Here is a 14080-nt window from a genome sequence, read left to right as displayed (position 1 = left end):
GAAGAGAAATTCTAAAAGAGTATCTTTTGTAAACATTTCACATGTGTAGCTAGGAAGGTAGCATTTCGTTTCTGAATTGCAAGCTTTAGTATTTTATGTTTATTTCCCTGCTATTTCTCTATGAATCAACTTTGAAATCCATATACTGTAACAGGAAGAAAACCCTTTTCTATTTTGAATTGATATATATGACAAATCAGCTTTGTTTTGTATGGTGCCTGTTGGTGCGCTTCATACGAAGATGAACAATGGGTTACGTGTGTTAACCCATTTGCACTGCTGGGTTAAGTGATAAAGTCAAATAGCATCGCCACCCAGCCTTTTATTTCTTTGAGAAGGAAAGTAGGAATATAATATCTTTCAGATAGTATTTGTGTGGAAAGAGGAAAAATTGATTATTTTTTCCAGATTTTTCAAGAAGGCACTGTTGGGAGCAGTGGTTGTGGATAAAACAGCCACCCAGAGCTTTGAGCAAGTGAGCTCAAGTGATTGTATTTTGCTGTGCAAGTTTGTTGGTATTTATTCAGCTTTATGGAGAAATGGATTTGGTGGTACTCCAGATTATCTGTAATTGAGAGCTTGGATATCTTGTTCTGCAGTGAAGGGAAGAGACAGCACAGACAAAAAAAATTCTGATGATTTTTCTTCAAGACTTAAAGTAAAAGCAGCTTGTAATTTCCCCATTGGGTCTTGTTTAAAAACTGTGCTTTTTCTCTTTTCCCAGAAGCACCAGTAAGTACCAGTAAGTACTTGGCATCCAATACAAGATGTCTTTTATTGGAGTAGACAAAATAAGTGCACTAAATAGGAGCATCACAGACTAGTCTATGACCAGCTGCATCCATCACTAGTGAGATGACACCGGCATATTGTAACTTAACGTTCTGGCTTTGAAATCATATAGCCCAAAAAGCATAAGGTGTATTCTGTCCTGAGGTCACTTTCCATACTCGTGATCAAAAAAGGAAAATCTGAATGTGAAAGCTGAAAAGATTGTGGTTGTAAAGGTGCTTGAAAAGCAGATGCAGCAATTACCACACGGTCACAGCTGTCCCAGAACCGGGAAGAAAATCGTGGATTTTAAACTATTGACTCCTGCAGTCTGATCTGTAATCTTGGCAGAATAAAGAGCCCTTTTCTAATATGACTGATTAGATTGGGAAAATCCATGTAGATAAGTCTGTGCAAACTTTATTGTCACTTATGCAGGAGTGACTTGTGGGTGTCACTGGGAAGGAAAATAGAACGTGCTTTACGCTGGTTGTCTTGGTGCCACCATTGTCCGCTCCCAGATAGAAAAGGCAAATATAGCTGCAGTTTTGTGATGTTTCCTGTTACACCAGTTTAGCTGCACACGAAACTGCCCATTTGTGTAGTGGTCATAGTGTTTTAAAAAATGAAATCTTAGTAAATATCTTACGTTTGCATCTTCTACTTGACTGTACTGTCAAACTTTTATACCTTCTCCCCTGTATAGACTTCTGAAAACACTGATCGACTTGTAAGATTGGACTTCAGGGTACCAATCAATCGAATTAGCTACACTGTGAGTGGGGCTTAGATCATTAAAAAATTTATAGTACAGCAGAAGCATAGAGAACAATATTGTTGTGACTTTATTGTGAATGGAGGTTGCATCCCTGAAGGTTGTCTAGCTCTGCGTTTCACAGACAAGATAATGCTGCAATTCTGTAGCTCGTTGTCTATGGAGTTGTCTTTAAAATCTGTGTCTTCAATATCGCAGAGCCATCCCTCCTGTACTTAGCCTCAGGGCTTTTCAGAGTGGAAGAGTTAACAAAGAGCTGACATTTGTGGAATGCACACTGATACCAGTGTTTCTGCATCACCCATGAGTAGCCCGAATTTTCATAGGGGTTTGGTACAGTTACAGGTTCGGTATTAAAAGACCTGCTGGGCACAGGTCAAGTGCTGGTCTCACGCATTTCAGCCAGAGGTGCCTGGCTTCATTCGCTGTAGGTAATGCCAGACTCTGATTTTTTTTTAACTCACTTTCATTGTTGTTAGTGAGTTGCTTGTTTGTTTGCTTTTTCTAAGTGCATACCTCACAAAGAACTATTTGCCATGTAGGATTTCAGTTACAGTTTGGTTTTATTTTCTTTGTTGGAAAAAAATGACTTTTTTTTTTTCTTAATTGGATAAAGAGGTATTATTAGGCTTCCATTTTTCACTACTAGAAAACGCCCAGAAAGGCTTATGCTCACACTTCCCGAATACAAATTTTCTTCTAGATTAAGACCAAACATGGAAAAATGTAGAATGTTAGGTGAATAATTTGTGTAGTCCTGAGCAGATGGAAGCAATGTAAAATGGAAAAACAAAGATTAGTCCTGACAGTCACAGCTGGTTTGGTTCTTATAACGTTTAAGTCAGTGGTTTTACATTGTCCATCAGCTATGCAAATAAGCCCATGAAAAGTGACTAAGGAAAGCAAGCCTACAATCAGTAGCTTTAAATTAGCTGATACTGAAATGTTCTTCCACTGGAAAATTTTCATGGAACTTTCAAATCAGAAAAGACAGAAAAGAAAGACACGTTATAATTCACAGTGGTACCACTGCAAGTGGGCAATCATTTTTTGTTTTTAGTGGAAGCAAATAGATTGTGCTTGGAGCATGGATCCCAGCGACCACAAACTATCCTGACAATGTTATTTCTCTCTCTCTCTCTCTCTCATTCTTGCATTGTTAGTCCATAAGGACTCTCTAAAAGAAGCTACAGATATGAGATCTGCAGGACTCAAAAAGCTGGAAACTTAGTAAAATTAGTGCTCCCAGCTGTTTAAAGATTTCTCTCCAGAAATACAGGATGACAGGAGCATCTGCTGGTGCAGGTAAATGGTGAAGAATGACATTAAATTCTACATCTGTGCTGCTACAATAAAATCTCTTTTTATGGGCAAAGATGAATCACTTTATATCTAATGCCAAGAAGCTGTTGTTGTTGATATAAATAAAATCTTTGTAGTCTAATTCAGGAATCATTCTTTGTCCAGATCCAATAATTACAGGAAAAGAAATACTTAATGCAATTAAAACGATTGGGCGCGTGCAGTGCCTACCTCTTTTTCCTGCTGTAATGCTCACCCTTCCCCTGCTCCTCTGGATCCTAAGGTTGGTGGTTTCATTTTGCTGGTGGGGATGGGGGTGTTTCAGCAAGCTGTCAGCATCTGAAGTCCTTCACTGGGAGGAAAATGATGTTTGTGTTGAGGGTTTCTTCTTCTTCGCTCTAGGATCCACCTGGGGTCATTTTTCATGTTTGCTAACAAGCTTTCAAACTTGCCTCTTTCTCCACTGGTTTGCAGTAACACATTACATCCGAATTTGGCATGTGTGGTACTCTTCACACACAGGATACTATTTCTTTCTTCTGTTTATGACCCCTAAAAGCAGTTTTGGCCATCCTCACGTCTATATTTCTTTAGGTGACCATGGGTGAGCCATCTACAGACACGATGCCTCCAGTGTCTATAGTCTGTGCCCAATCTCTTGTTCTCCTCCCTGCTGCATCCTCCATCTCTGCTTCTCAAGACCTCTGTTATCGTACCAGGCCTGTATTTTTCTACGCCACATCATTGTTTTAGAGTTGTAAAATCATGATGGTACCACGCAAAAATAAACAGAAGTAAAAACAATTAGTCACAGACATCTGGGCAATCAAGAAAAAAGGTTGTTAGAGCTGAACCGAGTTAAAATAAAGTTGCGGGCAGGTCAAGAAAAGTTCAGATAAGGCAAACCTGAGAAGCCTCAGTCCGGCCTTGCAACCCCTGCAAAGCCCAGGGCCAGTCACTGGTGTTGCTGTAGGCTACCACAGGGCTACAGGATAACGGTGCTGCCAAGTGCAGGGCAACACTGAGTTGTTGCCCTACCAGTGACCAGTAAATGTGGTCGTAGTTTGGGGCGCTGACTCCTGGGGTGCTCCTCACCCCAGTCTGGGAGGCGCCTCACAAGATCCCAGCCCTGCCCGTTGTGGGGTTTGCCTCAGTGTCTGTCACTGCCCACTCTCAGAGGGGGCCGCAGGCTTCATTAACCTTTTGCTCTGAGCCAATTTTCGTATTCAGCTCTTGGTCCTGCTCTTGTGCCAGCGGGTACTCCCTCTAGTCTCTTAGTTTAACCCGGTGCTGAAAGCGGTTTTGATTAGGTGGCAGACTGTGATCCAGCAGAGCCGAAATGCAGATACCTGCTCTCAGCTAGGCCGGAGGAGCGAGGCAAGGAGCTGTGGGCAGAAGCACCATCCCTGCTGCCTTGCCTTGGAGATTTGACTGCTGGGGTTGGCAGCTTGCGTATGAATTCCTGAGAAGGTGTGGTGGGAGGAAGGCAGGAATACTGAGGCGCCAGGAGGTAGCAGGAGAAGCTGGCGTCACTGCTGCTAGCCTTCAGCATATAAAAAAAAAAGTCAAGTACATCAGTCGTGAGAGTGACTTATTCATGAACTTTAAGAAAAGCAAATAATTTGCGATGCATCCTTTGCATTTCCAGGCTTTTCTGCATCCGTGAGAAATGTGCTTTAGAAGAAGTGAGATCCTGATAAACTTGGCCTGCAGCAACACAGCACTTTTATAAGGAATGCTAGCGCTTGGAGAATTGACAAAACCATGACATTTAAGCTCGTATTTTTGAGTACTGAGTGCTGCAAGGAACTCGGCACTAATATTTGCCCTTTGTCCTTGCATAGCGTTTGTATCTTTTATGGTCGTTGCTAGCATCCCTGCTGCAGTTGTTATTTTTTCAAATAAACTTCTGTAGCCCTCAAAATTACGTCAATTCTAAAGACTGATCATTAGCAATTGCTGAAAATAAGCCAGTAGATTAAGGATACAAGTATTTGAAAATAGTTTTTAAAAAAACTGGATTCCGGAAATGCAAGATCTATGGCCATAGCCTGTAGGAGGCTGAAGTTTTCTCTGAATTTGTGACTGAATGTTTATTACATTTGGTCTGTTAGTAGATGGGAGTGAAAGAAAAGAATATTGTTGGAGCAGGACAAAGAAAATGTTGCACAACACATACTGCAGCTACACAAATCCTTGCTACCTTCACGTGTTGGACAGACTGCTTTCATCTGTACTGTATTGGGGTGAGGAGACATGAAACTGTGAAGAGCCCACAACAGTTTTGTTTGTCCATGAGTGTTTCTATGCTTGTTTATTTTACACATTAAACTGATCAGAATAGTAGGAATGCTTCTAATTACTCTTTTCAAACTTTGTCTTTTCTGTCTTAGAGCTGGCATCACAATGTCCCCTGCAAGATACGTATTTTTTGTAACAGCTCATCACACCTCAAGAGCGAATACAGTATTTCACTAAGGCTGATATTCAAAGCTAAAAAACCTCATGCAAATTTTCACAAGCTGGGGACAATTGTTGAAATACGATATTCTACTAGAAAGCTGCTGAACTTACATTGGAGAATTATTTGTAGTTAAATATGTAGAAATATTTCAGTGATATTTGGTCTGATTTCTATAAGTAAGTTTACTTCAAGGACACACAAGCCACTTGTGGTCTATTTTTTTTTGTAGGTCACATACTTTAATCTAGTTTGTGTTACTCATTTAGGCCTTTTTAGTTCATCAATCAAGTAAGGCAGATTTCAGTATATTCCAAATATTTTTCCGGTGTGTTTTAAAAACCGCCCAAGTCTGTCAATACATGTAATCTTTTCCAGAGAGTTGTTTTTCAGTAGCTCTGCTGGAACTTAAGAACCCATTCAGTAAATGACGGTCAGGTCCTGGTGGCAGCAGTTCAGTTCGTTCTTGCTAGGGACATTGATTTTTGCAAATGTGGTGAAACGTACTTTCTCTTAAAATCTGAGTGTTAAAAATATATAGGCAAATACGTTGGTCAGCAAATTTGTGTTCCTGATTTCTATGAACTGTTTCAGTAGGCCTTGCTTATATCTTCCTATTTCTGTTTTCTTTCTAGCTTGTAGTCTTTCTGTCCGCTGCTGACAATTCCTACCAACACAGTTGCTAAAATGAAACTATTGCTTTTGAAGTGTAGAAAGGTTTGTTACTCTGAAGTTACGGTCTTAACGTGTTTTTTTGTTTGTTTGTTTGTTTTTTGTTATTTTGACTTTTCCGAAAATCCTCATAGTGTATTTGCTTGTGACCTGGAATGGGCAAGTGGTGACATTCTGCGACTTCTGAAAAGCTGCTTCTTAACGTGGTCAGGGTTTGATGGAAAATGAAATCGTGGCTTCCTTTTCTGAAAGAGAGATGTCTGCAGCTGTTCCTTGCCTATCTAGCAGAAAGCAGTTGGACAAACTGCTGTGTCTCAGCCCCCGTCGCCTCCTTTCCCACTTCCCCTTCTCATTGCTCTTCATGAGAGTGCAGCTGCTGTGACGGCGCTGTGCGGGGCAGGGAGGACGGGCGGGTGGTGGCGTGAGTGCGGGCGTGTGGGAGGGAGGGAGGCACAGGATGCGGGGGGCAGCTGGGGCAGCACATCTGCATCGTCTGCCCCAGAGCACAACCATTGCATTGGGCACTGAAGGCAGAGGATAACACGGTCCCGTTAGTTGTCCCTGTCTTGCAGCATAGCCAACAAGTGATGAGCTCTGCGTTTTGCTCCATTAGTCCCAAGCCCTACCACTTCTCGAGAAACAACTCAGCTCTCCACCTTTCCTCAGACCTACCGGCTGTCCTCCCTTCTGGCTGTTATCTCCTCACCTCACAGCTGCCCAGAGAAGCTGTGGGTGCCCCATCCCTGGAGGTGTTCAAGGCCAGGCTGGATGGGGATTTGGGCAGCCTGGTCTGGTGGGAGGTGTCCCTGCCCATGCAGGGTGGGTGGAATTGGATGATCTTTAAGGCCCCTTTCCACCCAAACCTTTCTGTGATATACCAGTAGCTTCTGGTTCCTTTCTGGAGGCCCTAAAGGCTGTAGCTCAGCCAGGGCCAGAGGAGTATGATAGGGGCCCCTGTATTTTCACTTATGCTTTGTCTCGTTTGTTTTTTTTTCATGGAAAGGACAATGGCCAGGAGAACTACTGTGCCCTTTCCATGTCATTTCATCCCACAGCATTTCCACACTGTGCTTGGATTTCCCCTCAGAGCACAGCTTTCCTCAGCTCTACAGAGCAGCAACTGAGGCAGACGTGCTGGCTGCCTTCTCCACAGTTTCTCCTCACAACTTGGACAAGAAAGCAAACCAAATCTTGGGGGTCTTTGGCCCAGCTCCTAAGAATCCTGACAGGATTTTCTGGATGAATTTGGTCTCTGACAGTGCCAATAAGCTGGGGTCTCTGCGTGCTGTCTAAATAGATCTTCAGGGAAAATAAGACACTGGCAAATAAGAAACTGGCAAGACACCGAAGCAGCAGTTGCGCACATACGCACGCACACCTTTTATCTTACAGGGTCGTCTTACTTTTAACCCACAGGGTAGGACTGGAGTGAAAAAGGATTCCTTTCACCCTGACAGCTGTCCCAGCGAGGCGTTGAAATGAGAACAGTGGTGGGAAGTGTAGACTGTTGTTGGATTGTGTGGAGCTGGATGCTTTACGCTTCAAACCGCCAGCATCCCACTGCTTGGGAAGGGGGGGCTGTTTACGTGACTGCAGAAGTGAGTCGAGGGAAGAGCCTTGCAGTCAGCATTTTGGCCCACAACAGCCCTCTCCCCCACTGATTTGGAGAGATTGGGGTAAACAAACAAATCTCTTTGTTTTCCAGGAAGCACGAATGAAAGCAGCACAACGGAAACAGATATCTGGAACCAAACAAGAATTATTTTGTTAGAAAAGACATACAAAATCATTGCCAATAGGCACAGACTAGGCATGCACAATATAAGAAAAAAGATGTATCAGAAGTACACACACACACCCAGTTTAGAAGTACAAACCAAATGTTGATGGAGATACGCATTGACAGATTTGTGTTAGTTGCAGCAGTTTTGCTATGCTGCATCACTGCTGGTAATAACCTTTGTGCAATATTACTCCCACACTAGCATTTATTTCAAACTTTCTAAATACATGACACTGATTGTTTCATTTCCTGAGTCAATTAATTATGTCTTATTGAAAGCCACATATGTTAGAGAAATAATTTGTACGTTTCTGGCTTGCCCTCTGCTTCTCTTTGGTATTTTTAATTTATATAAACGTTTCAAATGGTAAGTGTAGGAAGCAGAGCATGTCAGATGAATGCCACATGAAAATGAAGAGTGCTTGGGAGATTTTCTGGTGTGTTTGTGACCTAATGGAGCATTTTTTTCCATCTGGGAAAATTCAGAGTCAAGAAAGTAAACTAATGTTTAGTCTGTGACCCCGGAGCACAGCTGAAGCTGAACACAACCCAGTGGTTTCCGAGCAGAATGTGAGATCTGACCCAGGCACACAGAGGACAGCGCTAACAGTAGCTCGTCAGTGATTCCCGGGTTGTTTTGACCAGAATAAACTGCCTTTAAGTAGTGCTACGTTAGTCTGTGAAGTGGATAAGTATCGCAGGCAGACAGTTCAGATAGTTCCCTGGGCTTTCTGTTGTAATCAGATTTGAACCAAAACTTCCCACTGCACATGCAGTTCGCGTGCTTTTATTCCTCTGTGTTTTCTGTGGTCCCCACAGCCTCTCACTGCCTGTGTGATGGGGGATATTTCATTGCCACCCGTCGTGTCGGAGAAGAGAGCCAGCCATCTGTAATCAACAGCTGTAATGAACGCTGCAGCAAATGTAAGGGTGTATCTGGTTCATCTCCAGGCCATAAACTGCCAGATTTTTTTACTTTTTTTTTTTTTTGTCCCGTTCCTCCCTTCTCCCCCACCCCTTTCCTGCAGCAGGAGGACCTTGGAGGAGGAGGTTTAGCTCTTTGCTTTGCCAGCCATTACTACGCTGTTTCTGCTCTGTGAGCATCAGGTTATGGTGAAAGGTGGCTTCAGAAGAAGGAGGCTTTAGGAGGGTGCCCAAAGGACCGGCACATTCAGCCGTTTGTTCCCCATCCAAACTCCTCAACAGTGAATATGTCATTCGCCAGTCTCGTGGGCTTCTTCCGTGTCTGCGTGGGCAGTGTGAGAGGCCCAGGTGGTATGGAAAGAAGTCATCCCGTGCACAGGAAGCTTTACTGTAACATACCCTGTATATTTCTCGTGAAGAGCCTAAAGATTAACCTAGAGAAAAGACCATCCGTAAGCTGTTGGTAAAACAGTGGAGGAGGCTGAGAGGGCTGGACTTGAAGCTGCTCTGTAGCAAGGCTCGTCGTTTTCCATGGCGTTGTGCCGTGTTCAACATGATAAGAAATCTGCAAAGTGAAAAAGAGCTGTGCTTTTTCTTTTTCAGTTAGCAAACCTGCACCTTACGGATGCTCTCTTTCACATGGGGGTGTGCATAATCTTGCGCTCGCAGAAGGAGTACTGAAGAAATAGAAGCGTTGTGAGCACAAGAAAAAATAAAACGGTATCTCATTAAGCTAGGAAGAATGTTAATTGTGTTTCAGTTGTGGATATAGACAAACGGTCTTCATTTGCACAAAGAACTAAGCGGCCTAAATTGCACTTTTCTATTAGAAGTACCTAAATAGATTGAGGAGAGAAAATCAGGTTTTTAGATTAATTGGGTTTGCTGAAGCTTCTCATGACTTTGTGGTGGGGGTGAACGATCAAGAAGAAAGAGTGTGACTTAGATTTGTGTAAGTAAGTGGGAGAGGGTGGAAGGGAAAACAAAGAGAAAGCAAGCTACTTCCTGCTGCTGAACAGGCATTTTATCTAAATATCACCGAAAGGTCGCTTTTGGGGATTTCCATGCTGCACAGCTACGTTCATTGTGTCTTGCAGCAGTTGATTTCTTTTTCTTGTGGAGGATGTTTCCCTGTTCTTGCTGAGGTCACCCCCTTGATCAGAGTCCTCAGGAGGGCTTCCGGAGGACAAGAGACACCATTCAGGGCAAACTTGTTTTCTGTTCCTGATAGTGGGGTTTCTGGTCAGTGAGAGGAGGAAACATTGAGCCGTCTCAGGAGGGGAAGCTAGACTTAAGGAGCCGACTGAGGGGGGAAGGCAGCCTCTCTGTGGGGCTGACGGACTAGCACCTGCTGAGGATGTTTTGGTTGGGGAGGTAATCTCGGTGGGAGGCAAAGGTTCACACTGGGTGCTGGCACCGCTTGCTTCTTTCCGCCTTCCCAGGTGGCCTGGTAAAGGGGATGTCCAGGGTCACCGAGGGCGCGAAGGGGAGTGAAATTTGTCAACCCATAGATCTGCAGTTGGCGTTGAAATAGTTTATATTTGGTCAATGGCAACAGCTGGAGCATTTGCAACTCATGGGAGGCTGCTGGTAGGACAAATAAATGAGCCATAGCTGGTCTTATGGCTGCATCCATCTCCGCATTTTGTTTCAGATTAGGAGTCCATTTCGGAAGTAAATCTTGCGATCATCCCCAGTCACTGCATTTTTTGTTCGTATCTTGGAGCACACGAATCAGGCTTCTTGCCTGAAGCTAAGTTGGAGAGGGCACGCTGTTTAATGTGTGTTCATTCCCCAGAGCCAAATTAGCTCTGGACCATAGTGCTAAGTATCACCTTGAGGTGTGCACTGGGTGGATATCAGCTTCTTGCACCAGCTGCTTCATTCTACAGATCCCATCCTTACTAGCATCGATATCCTCTGTGTTGTTGCTCCCATGGGTTTGGCTGGAAGGAAAAATCTGACTCCAGGTATCAAGCTCATGCCTCCGATTTTTCCTTTTGTTGTGTGACCTGCACCAGATTCAGGACATTCAGTGTGCTGTTAAAAAAGACAGAAGAGCAAAGTGCTCATGAGACTGCAAAAAACAGCAGTTAATCGGTGTCGGTCTTAGGAGGCTTTTGCTGGAGCTGCAGACCTTGAGCTGGCGTGCTGCTCTTGGGCTGCCTCTGCAGCCCTGAGTGATGGGCTTGGTCCAGACCTTCACCTCAGACCCTGAGGCAGGGTCAGTAAGGTTCCTTGCACCCTCCTTTGAAATGGCTACCGGAGATGGGATGCTGGAACTGCTGGAAGATTGGTCCTGAGACAGCGTGGCAAATCTCATTTAAATACTGAGGTTTTCAGTAATTGGAGGTAAAAAGGAAGAAAAAAAAGTATCTGATAAGCATACTGGAGATGGTGCTGTTACGTGCAAGGAAATGTAGTCATAACTTAGTGTCTGGTATTTCATCCTTTCCTTTGTTTTGTCCATGATGATACAGTTAATAAGATGCTAATTGAAAACCTGGCTACGTTGCAGATTCAATGTAGTGTTTTTCAGGCAGTATTCATTTCCACTTTTTTGATCACTCACTGTATTGCTAAAATATTTTCAACCTGAGCACAGGAGACTTTTTACTATGATGTTACCTGAAGAGGCCAGTTGGCTGGAGGTGCCCTTTTGAAGTTTCAGAGCGGATTGTTGAGGAGCAGCAACCCTAATTTGTAAGGTCCAGAGAGTGGGCCTGGCAGTACAGAGAGCAGTAAAACAGTTTGTTAAGTACCCACAATTACTCTTTTTCACTCCACCTTGGAGATGATGGTAAACTGTCAGCAGGATTTCATCCCCAGACCTTTTTTCAAAGCATTAAATGAGCTGCCACATTTTCCCTTTCTCTGTTATGCTCCTCCTGAAGATTTATCAGCAACATCCACTGTTCGCAGTATTAGTAAGGGCAAAGCCAAAGGCTATGTGTAGGTGTGTCATGCCGTGTTCCAGATGAGATTTGCCTGGACATGATGACTGAATTACGTTGCCCTTTGGGACAGGTGTGATACCCGTCTTAGGTGCCGTCTCAGGAAACTGCCAGGTGTGTTTGTACTACCTTTAGTTCAGAAGGAATCACGCCTCCAACGATTTCTATCAAAAACATGTTCATAAAGTTGCAATGGTAGAAATGGTTGCAATCCAGGAGCAGCTATTGTTTGGGTCTGTCAGGCCATGCAGTGAATGGGAGGAAGTCATCCCTGCCTGAGCTAGCACAACTGGGGGAGGGATTCGGTTTGCCCAGCTGCAGTGTCAGGCCTAAACTAGTCATCTAAATGGTTTCTAAAATGAGAGCGAGAGGTATCTTCATGGCGTGATTCATCCCACCTACCCTGGGAAATGGTGAATCATTTTCTGGAGGTGCCTGTGTCTCACCATTGATTGCGTAGAGAACCTGGGCAATGAGGTGAGATCAGCTACTTGCCTCCTACACGAATGAAGTTAGGTGAGATGAAACCCTTTCCGTAAGTGATGATAAGAGCTCAGACCTGTTTTCTTAAGCAATCCTGGGTTATTGGTAGGGCTGGCGATGAAATCCAAAAGCTGAGCCTCGACTCCCTCATCTCTTTTGTTTGTATGCCATACATGTGAGGTCTTAAAAGGCATATCCTATTCATGTAAATATACTTGAATTAGATGGTACCATTAGCAAATGCAAACCTTCAGGTAACCTGTAGTATATTTATAAATAATTCACTTTTCCTGTATGCCTATTGCTAGCTGTTCATGGAAGCCTACCTCACGTAATTTCACCAAATGGAGAAACAGCCCTACGTCCCGATATTTTGATTTTCCGTGTTTTGACTACTTTGCATGATCTTTCCTTGTGATGTTTTAACTGTTATAAGTTATAACTCTTCCAAACAATATAAATTGGGAAGTTTAACTTATAGAAAAGCAAGTATAGTAACTTTTTCATTATAGAAGCTTTTCATTCTCAATGTGTGTCATCTACAATCCTTTTTCTTATAGCACCAGGCCTTTCTGTAAACATTTTAATGTATGTTTCTTACAGCCATTGCACCCACTCACCAAATTCTGACCTGAAGTCAGTCCTTTTCAGCATAAGCTTATTTCTTTGTGTTCCTGCTCTGTCTGGCTATTGCTATCACCAGTAGTGGGTCAGGTTCATCAGAGGATTGTACTCTTCTTTATTTGCCTCTTAGTTTTCAGTAGATTGTAATGCAAGATCTAGTAATCAGAAGTGAAACTTACAGTTAATCTAAGAAGGATACTTTTCTGTTGGCAGTGATTTACACTGTATAAAAGATGATTATTTATACTGATTGTTTTGTTCATTTCCAGATGTGGACTTAACCGATGTTATGACATGCAAAATCCCTCCGCACATGAGGAAAAGAGCCCTCTTGTAAGTAAGATTATTGTAAGCTATTGCCAGTAAATTAAGAATTTATCATATTATCATAGGTGATAAATTAATATTGCAATGTAAAGGAACAGTTGAGGACTTAGGCTTGGAATATTATTCTCAGTAATATTTAGATAGAAATAGTTTTAAAAAAAATCTATCCCTATTTTAACTTTTGAAAGATTGACCCTTTTTAAGGATGTCAGCAATTACAGAGATTCTGATTTTAAAAAAAAAAGTAGACTCTTTCACCTATCTGCTGTTTGATTCTTAGCTATGAGAACATGTTAGTTATTGTCTAATAGGGTATTTGTAGGATTTGGGGGAAGGGACTATGGCATCCTGCCTAAATCTCTGCAACCACGTTTTGTAGCTGTTCTGTTTCATTAGGCACTTAGGTTTAATGTACTTACAAACCGTTAACATTACATTACATAAAGAACAAACCAAGAAAAATGTATTGCTGAAAGAAGGAAAAAGAATAGAATTGTGAGGGACTTGTAAACCGGCAAAGAGTTCTGATGGAAGTTTTATTTGACCAAATCTTAGGACATTCAATACTATTGCAGAAAGACTGGTGGTTCTCTAGCCACTTTACCACTTAAATGTTAAAAGAAAAGATAAAAAGCTTTTTTACTGTCAGTAATCAGACATGGGAACAACCAGGTTGCCCAGAGAGGTTGTGGAGTCTCCATTCTTGTCCACAACTCAGCTGGAGGCAGTCCTGAGCAACTTGCTCTAGGTGACACTTCGTTTGAGCAGAGGGTTTGGGCTAGATGAACTCCAGAGGTTCCTTCCAACCTCTGTGATTCCAACCTCGACTATTCTGTGATTCCGCAAGAACTGGAAAACTACCTGCTCCAATTTTTGGCTGTCATTTTGCATGCTGTTAGAGTTTCAAAGCTTTTGGAGATGGGATGTTCAGAGTTCTCAATTTCTGCTTCTTCCACTCAACAGTTTCCTTTTTTTTTTCTACTTGGAATTAGTTTATGACATCC

At 42.8% G+C, this 14080-nt stretch overlaps 1 protein-coding gene across 1 annotated transcript in view; it reads left to right on the top strand.

Annotated features, from left to right (window-relative positions):
• Positions 1 to 14080, top strand: part of COA5 (cytochrome c oxidase assembly factor 5) — a 75989-nt gene that overhangs the window by 60211 nt on the left and 1698 nt on the right. Inside the window, exon 4 of the transcript XR_013944728.1 lies at positions 13019 to 13082. The gene's annotated coding sequence lies outside the window, so the exon portion shown is untranslated. The remainder of the gene's footprint in view (positions 1 to 13018; positions 13083 to 14080) is intronic.

This window comes from Anser brachyrhynchus, assembly GCF_964034855.1.
Source record: "Anser brachyrhynchus genome assembly, chromosome: 1".
Classification (NCBI taxonomy): Eukaryota; Metazoa; Chordata; class Aves; order Anseriformes; family Anatidae; genus Anser; species Anser brachyrhynchus.
The sequence above is the reverse complement of the archived record's forward strand: the minus strand, read 5'-3'. Positions and strand labels throughout refer to the sequence as shown.